Source organism: Camelina sativa, chromosome 4 (assembly GCF_000633955.1).
Source record: "Camelina sativa cultivar DH55 chromosome 4, Cs, whole genome shotgun sequence".
Taxonomy (NCBI): Eukaryota; Viridiplantae; Streptophyta; class Magnoliopsida; order Brassicales; family Brassicaceae; genus Camelina; species Camelina sativa.
This window is the reverse complement of record NC_025688.1, coordinates 3,299,452-3,306,138: the sequence shown is the minus strand read 5'-3', so window position 1 is coordinate 3,306,138 and position 6,687 is coordinate 3,299,452. Positions and strand designations below refer to the sequence as shown.

Here is a 6,687-nt window from a genome sequence, read left to right as displayed (position 1 = left end):
TATAAATGGAGAGAATGATTAATTTTAATACTAATTAGCTCCAAATTTTACCCAAATATTCTCAACCAAATCATTTTGCAAGCACTTATTTTTTTCTTATCACGAACATCCTTTCGATTCTTGAGCATAGTAGCAACACATGAAGGCCTGGGTGTTGGAAGTGTGTAGTCAACTTCTGAAGCTCTACTTGACTCCATTTGTGTGAATTCAGTTTGATCAAACAGAGAGTACCCATCTCGTTCGTCCTCTACTATCATATTGTGCAGTATGATACACGCTCTCATTATTTTCCCAATCTTTACTATATCCCAAATAAGTGCCGGGTTTTTGACTATGGCAAATCGAGCCTGCAAAACTCCAAAAGCACGCTCTACATCTTTACGCACAGCTTCTTGTTGTCTTGCAAATAAAGCGTCTTTTGGAGTTTGTGGCAGTGGAATAGATTGGATAAAAGTAGACCATTTTGGATAAATACCATCTGTCAGATAGTAAGCCAATTTATACTCATGTCCGTTGACACTGTATTTAACTTTAGGAGCTCGACCATGCAAAATATCATCAAAGACTGGACATCGGTCAAGAATATTGATATCGTTTAATGTACCTGGTAGTCCAAAGAAAGCATGCCAGATCCAGAGATCATACGAAGCCACCGCCTCTAAAACGATTGTGGGCTTTCCAGATCCGCGGNCTTGACTCCATTTGTGTGAATTCAGTTTGATCAAACAGAGAGTACCCATCTCGTTCGTCCTCTACTATCATATTGTGCAGTATGATACACGCTCTCATTATTTTCCCAATCTTTACTATATCCCAAATAAGTGCCGGGTTTTTGACTATGGCAAATCGAGCCTGCAAAACTCCAAAAGCACGCTCTACATCTTTACGCACAGCTTCTTGTTGTCTTGCAAATAAAGCGTCTTTTGGAGTTTGTGGCAGTGGAATAGATTGGATAAAAGTAGTCCATTTTGGATAAATACCATCTGTCAGATAGTAAGCCAATTTATACTCATGTCCGTTGACACTGTATATCACTTTAGGAGCTCGACCATGCAAAATATCATCAAAGACTGGAGATCGGTCAAGAATATTGATATCGTTTAATGTACCTGGTAGTCCAAAGAAAGCATGCCAGATCCAGAGATCATACGAAGCCACCACCTCTAAAACAATTGTGGGCTTTCCTGTTCCGTGGGTGTATTGACCTTTCCATGCGGTAGGAAAATTCTTCCACTCCCAATGCATACAATCGATGCTTCCTATCATGCCGGGAAATCCGCGATACTCGCCAACGTCGAGTAGTCTTTGAAGATTTGCTGGTGTGGGTCTTCTCAAGTACTCATCTCCAAATAAATTTATGACTGAATCTGTAAAATTGACCAAGCATGCTAGCGCCACGTTTCGAGAAAGTCGGAGGTATTCGTCAAACGCATCACCTGCAGAACCATATGCCATTATACGAATTGCTGCTGTACACTTCTGCAATGTAGACAGACCAAACCTTCCAGTAGCATCTCTTCTTTGTTGAAAATAGGGAACTTCATTTGCGAGTTTATCGACAATACGCATGAATAATGGCTTGTTCATTCTAAAACGACGACGGAAAATGTTGGGAGGGTAAGTAGGATCATCACTGAAATAATCATTCCACAAGTGGTCATGACCGACTTCTCGATTTCTTTCAATGTGAATTCGCTTTTTTCTTGGTTTAGGTGGTGGTTGACTTTGGATTGGTGGAGTAAGAAGATTTTGCCATACATGATTGGTGATTTGATCGCATGTTTGATTAAAACATTCATCAAGTATATCATCAACATCATCATTATGGGAAGAAGAAGAAGCCATTTTGGAGCTTTTGGAAATAAAGAAAAAGTGTTTTGGTGTTTAGAATATAGAGATGGAGTTGTATTTTCATTTGTTTGGTGTGAATATTTTGTGTGCTAGTAGTGGACATATATAGGAAATTTTGGATACAATTTGTGGTCTTAAATGATAAGATAACATGTGGATGGGAAATATTGGATACAATTTGTGGTCTTAAATGATAAGATAACATGTGGTAGATGTACAAAAATACAAAGTCCCTTGTAAAAACATGTGGTGAAAGTACATAATTATACAAAAGTGGTGAAAACAAATCAGCTTGACCGACTTCATCACTTGATTCCTTCTTTTGGTGTCACGGGTGACCGACTTCGTACTTGACCGACCTGCATTACAATGACAACATCCCAATTATCAAATGAATATCAAAACGATTAATCATATATTCCAATTCTCATAGCATGAAAAACACCATATGATTGACAAAGCATCCAAAAACGATTGACAAACAAACTGAAGACATAGTTCACACCATTCGATTACTAACAACAAAAAACACAAAGAGCTTGTCCTAATACATAAAACATTACAAAAGAGACATAGTTAAAGGAGAATAAAGAGATTCAAAGGGGTTAAAGGAGAATAAAGAGATTCAAAGGGGTTAAAGGAGAATAAAGAGATTCATTTGCGAGTTTACTATGAAGAGGAAGAGTATGAATTTATAAGGTTTACGTTTTTTAACTTTTACAACTAGTTGGTTTAAATTTTGTAATTAAGTCTTTCCCTAAACTACACCAACCACACATTAAACATCTTCACAACCAACTAACACAAAACTTCAAACAATAACATCAATGACTGACAAGACTAATACCTACACTAACAAGTACTAAACACATTTATCACAAACAACAAACAAAACCTTTTACATCAATGATTCACTCTTAAACTAGCATCAAATAAATGAAGAAAGAAGAGGATGATAATTACCTTCCTCCATGGCCGAAGCACACTCTACACTCATCAATCCATCGATATCATTTTTGCCCCATTTAACCTCAATACAAAAGAGAGACATATATCAAAACAAAGACAAAGAAAAAAGGAGTGGATAATACAATGAATATCAAACAAAGACAACAAAACACAAGGTGTGAATAATACTACAACCAAAATCTCTTTAACACATAACCAGACAAGAACAATCATGTCTAAACATCTCTTTAAACCATCACTTACAAATCGTTATACCAACACATTATAAAACATTACACAAACACACTATAAAACATTACACAAACAGAGCAAATCGGATCACATGGTTCTCAAGAACCGTAATCTGTTTAAACCATCACTTATCGATCGCTTAAAAAAGACAAACACACCATAAACTAACCACAAAAAAACCAAATCGGATCACATGGTTCTCAAGAACCCTAATCCCTTTAAACCATCACTTATCAATCGGTTAAGAAACACAAACCCACCATAAACTAAACACAAACATTACAAATCGGATCACATGGTTCTCAAGAACCCTAATCCCTTTAAACCATCACTTATCAATCGGATAATCCTACAACCAACCCACCATAAACTAAACACAAACATTACAAAGCGGATCAAAGAACCCTAATTTTTGAAGAACAAACCAAGAACCCTAATTTCAAGCAACCAAACTCAAATCACACTAATAATACTAATGCCCTGATAAACTTACCCTCTCAATCGAATTCATCCAATCTATTCCGATTGAATCGCCTACTCCTTCAAATCGCCACCGCTACAATCTCCACGACGATTCAAATCGCCACCGCTACAGTCGCCTCCGAGAAGATCTCTGCCGATTCAAATCGAGACTTTGATCGGGAGAAAGAGAGACTTTGATCGGGAGAGAAAGAGAGAAAGAGAGAAAGTTGATCGGGAGAGAAAGAAAGACTTTGATCGGGAGAGAAAGAGAGAAGTTGATCGGGAGAGAAAGAGAGAAAGAGAGAAAAATTAATCTCGTTTGTCGACAAATTTTTTTTTTTTTCCTTTTCTATTATTCGCTTGGCCAACGAAAAATGGACACGTACCAGTCTCTTATGAACAATTTCAGTATGTAATATAAGAGAGTCTCTTCTTAATTTTCTTTTCTTTTGATTTAATTTTAACCTACCAAATATCTATGAACCCCTCTATGAACCTCCGATAAACATGGTCTTATAGATAAATTGTTTTGTACGGATAATATATTGGGATGTTATAATATATATGATATCCAACCCATAGTTACTTAATTTATTTAAAATTTAACTTATTACTCTTGACTTGTTTGATAAAATACTAATAACTTGAGTTTACTTTTGTTGATTACAGATAAGTTTTGTTTTTCTCTTTTGTCGTAATTGAAGATTCCCATTTCCCAACTTGAAATTTGACACCTTATATATCATTCAAAACTGTGATTTACAGAAGAAGTAAGAGGTAATCCCGGTAGGTATAAATATTAATTCCTTAGTCTAAAGTTTTTCAACGTAAGGGCACTATAACTTAGGAATTCTTAGTATACGCAGGTGAGAGAATATGAATATTCTCGTGTTTAAACAAGATCGATTGAAGTAGGTGAAATACACGCGCAAGATTTTTTCTCTCTCGATAAGGCGAAACCAAAACTTCAGCTTTCAGATTTGCTTTCTCCGGCGAAGCCGCAACTGCGGAGTCGTCGTCGGCTGCTTCTCCTGCTCTTCATTGGCAAGATAAGCTTCATTAATTCGACTGCCAGCACCTCCTTTGATGAAACCGGTCTCGGGTTTATCTCACGTCAACGGAGCCAAGGATGTTCATGGAGGAGAAGGAGTGGCCGTCGATCCTCCAGATCCTCGGTGGACCCAGAAGACTTCTTCTCCATTGGTGAAACCTCCTCGTCAAGCGGCGGTGATCTCCTTGGTTGATGAATCTCAACCGGTTGTTGCTACAGGGGAGATTGTTCTTCCCCTTACCTCCTTGGCGAAATCATCAAGAGTTGGATCGTCACTAGCTTTGTCTGGTTCTTCTTCTCGCATAATTACAGATTATTTTCCGAGATTAAAGCCCACAGTTCCTGTCACTACCATGTCAACAATCTCTCGGCTGAGTAACATTGTCGTACAAGATGAGTCTGAGGGAGTCAATTGCGATGGTGAAGTCGTCTCCGTTCTGCCATCTCTCCTTGTCACACAAAAACCCGCTACTCAACCCAAAAAAGCTCCTCCATTGTAATCCTCTCCTCACTCCTCACCTCTCAAGGGAGCATGGACTGTACCACTTAAAATGGTCTTAATCTTGCAGTGAAGAAAACAGTTGTGGATTCAAACACTCCTGAATTGGATCACGAGGATGCTATTAGGTTTCCTTGGGCTGCTAAAATGGATCCTGCAGCAAGGAATCTGTATAGAGCTACTTCACCGGATTACATGGAAGACGGAACTCCAAAGGTAACAATTCCAAGTCATGTCTTGAAGCAAGGTCTAGAGAACCAGAAAGAATATGTCTTAGGCCAGTTCTATAGATGTAATCCTCCTTCTGGTGGCTTGGTTCATGCGGTAGTCAATAGAATTTGGGGAAGGAAGTGTAGAATCTTTATCCGCAAATTAGATGACTCTAAGTTTCTCTTCCACATCCCAGATGCTTCAACAAGAGCTTGGGTTCTTCAAAGAGGTTTATGGCATGTTGATGATTGTCTTATGTTTGTTGCTCCTTGGTCCACTGCAGATACTTTTGATATCCCAGATATCTCGACTGGTTAAAGATTCCGAACAGTCTCTACTCAATTCCAGGAATTAGCCATATTGCTTCAGGTTTAGGTGCTCCTATGGCTACTTACAAACCATGACTTGACCCTTCTCTAATGGGTGAGGCTAAGATCTTGGTGGAAGTGGAGTTGAGTAAAGCATTCCCTCCTAGGATTGCAGCTGTGGATAAAAAGGGAAACATATCTATGGTTGATGTTGAATACGCTTTGGTTCCTGTTCAGTGTGGAGATTGTGGACAGTTAGGACATAAAGCTTCCCGTTGCATGAACCAAAAGTTGCCACATCAAAAAGCCACCAAAGTTGTCTCTAATGAGGTCAATGCTCCTGCCAATGTTAGTTTATCTACCGCCCCAGCTCTAGTCTCTCCAATCAATCTTCAACATGAATCCACGAATGTTGTCATTCAAGAAGGCTCCAAAGTCCAAGACGATTCAGCCCTACCCATTGAGGCTGTCCCAATACAAGTCTCAGATCTATGCACCAAAGTGGCAGATTGCCATACAAATATGGAAGTTCAAGTTTTATCTAAGGTTGTTTGCAATACCGAAATAGCTAATGAAGTTGCAGTCACAAAAGATAGTGATGTTTTTAGTGACCGAGAGGTAAGAAGTGTCCTTGCTAAAAATAAGTTTAGCCGTTTGGGCTCTTCTTTTTCAGATGGGGATTCACTTCCCTCAGATGGAGATTTAGTTGATGCAGAGGATTCTGATAGTGAATCTGAAATGATGGACCACATGACTCTTTCCGGACAAAGATTGCTGCGAGAGAGACCGGTTCAACCTTCCATTAAAGCTAAAGAGACACAAGAGTCTTTTATTGCTCGAGGGAGAGGACAACGGGACGTAGATCACGTGGTCGTGGGTGCCGTGGACGCAGGCATTGGGGACGTGGCTAGATGTCTCTTCCATGTTTAACAAAGCCAACCGGAGCGGAAGATTTGGTTACTATCTATGGGTTTGCTTGTATTATTGGCCTATTTCTATACTGCTTTTGTAGCTTTTAAAATTTTGTGACTTGTTTCACAAAATACTGCATGACTTTTTGTCATAGTTTTTGTAATATTCAGGTTATATTAATATTAAAAAAAAAA

At 38.7% G+C, this 6,687-nt stretch overlaps 1 pseudogene; it reads left to right on the top strand.

Annotated features, from left to right (window-relative positions):
- On the top strand, positions 4,303-6,669 carry LOC104779679 (annotated as a pseudogene).